This window comes from Piliocolobus tephrosceles, chromosome 21, assembly GCF_002776525.5.
Source record: "Piliocolobus tephrosceles isolate RC106 chromosome 21, ASM277652v3, whole genome shotgun sequence".
Taxonomy (NCBI): Eukaryota; Metazoa; Chordata; class Mammalia; order Primates; family Cercopithecidae; genus Piliocolobus; species Piliocolobus tephrosceles.
The window spans coordinates 2,399,241-2,401,178 of record NC_045454.1 but is presented as its reverse complement, the minus strand read 5'-3'; positions in this window follow the sequence as shown (position 1 = coordinate 2,401,178).

The following is a 1,938-nucleotide window of genomic DNA, read 5'->3' as shown; positions in this document are numbered from 1 at the left end:
AGGTGGAGGTTGCAATAAACAGATATTGTGCCACTGCACTCCAGCCTGGTGACAGAGCGAGACACTGTCTCAGAGAAAAAACAAAACAAAAAAAACAGGGATGGCTGGGTGCAGTTCATGCCTGTAATCCCAGCTATTTTGGGAGGCCGAGGCAGGCAGATAAGGTCAAGAGATTGAGACCATCCTGGCCAACATGGTAAAACCCATCTCTACTAAAAACACAAAAATTAGCTGGGCATGGTGGCGGGCACCTGTAGTCCCAGCTACTCAAGAGGCTGAGGCAAGAGAATTGCTTGAACCCAGGAGGCAGAGGTTGCAGTGAGCTGAGATCGTGCCACTGCACTCCAGCCTGGCGACAGAGCGAGACTTCATCTCAAAAAACAAACAAAACACAGGGATATCCTCTGTTTAATGCTTAATCCACAAATTCTCAATTACTAAATTTTTAGTAATCAATACTCAATAACTCAATCTTATTTAATCTATTCAATTACTAAATTTTGTATTTAGGGATTTTTTTGTTGTTGTTATTCTACAGTTTCTAAGTTTGTCCTTGAATTCAGTTACATCAAAGTATCTTAAAGCAACATTTTTTTTCAGTAGTCAGATGATTTCAAAGCCACTGTACAGTCAGGCCAATGTTACTTTGTAGGAGTCAGGGGGTTCATAATAGGTCTTGTCTGTCTGGAACGAGTAATTGGTGGTTCAAGAGAAGAGATGAGATAGAAGGGATTCCAGTGTACCTTGACTGCTGAACTTTTTTTTTTCTAGGCTGCCTCCAAATTATGAAGCCCATGAACCAAGACAGACCAATTAGCTTGTGACCAATTGTCTAACTTCAAGCCTCTGTTTATGAGGAAGGTAGGAGGATTATTTATGTCTCCAGCTTCACTCACCTTTCCTCCCACTCCTTTTACCCACCATGCTTGCTGTCTTTTTCGACACTCACTTCCTCACTTACCCACCACCTTGCTTTTTTTTTTTTTTTTTTTTTTTTTTTGGAGATAGTCTCACTCTGTTGCCCAGGCTGGAGTGCAATGGCGTGATCTCGGCTCGCTGCAACCTCCACCTCCCGGGTTCAAGCCATTTTCCTGCCTCAGCCTCCTGAGTAGTTGGGACCACGGGTGCGTGCCACCATGTCCTGGCTAATTTTTGTATTTTTAGTAGAGATGGGGTTTCACCGTGTTAGCCAGGCTGGTCTTGAACTCCTGACCTCGTGATCCACCCGACTCAGCCTCCCAAAGTGCTGGGATTACAGGCATGAGCCACCGCACCCAGCCTACCATGCAATGTTAAAAGCTTGGCTAGATGTGCCCAGGATTAGTGTGTGACTGAGGTGAGTCAAGCTTGGTGCATAGCGCAGGTGATAAGAGACAGAGGTGGTAGATGCTGAAACAGCCCAGGAGATCCTTTGAAGAAGAGACAGAGATGCAATTCCAGGAATGGAGGAAACTTGGGTGGAAAAGGATTCCCAGGGTGAGGGCAGCCAGAGTGGTAGCTTTTTAGCTTGGTAGCAGTTACTTGTACCCTTTACGCCAATGTTTCCCCTGACAAGAAGGGTCTTATAACATCAATCTCAGAGATTTTGCAAGAATTAAAACAACACATATAAAATATTCAGTGTGTGGTAAGCACCTGTCAATGTATTAATAGCTCTTAGGTGAATTATCTCCTTCAATTCTGTCATTAAGATTCTTTACTTGTAACTTAGACTTTTTATAGCTCGGTACCTCTTTTTTGTGATTAAAAAAAAAATGTTTTTCAGACAGTGCTTTGCTGTGTCACACAGACTAGAGTATATTGGTGTGATCGTGGCTCACTGCAGCCTCAACCTCGAGGCTCAAGTGATCCTCCTTCCCTGGCTTCCTGAGTAGCTGGGACCACAGGCATGAGTCACCATGCCCAGATAATTAAAAATATATGTGTAAATATTATATA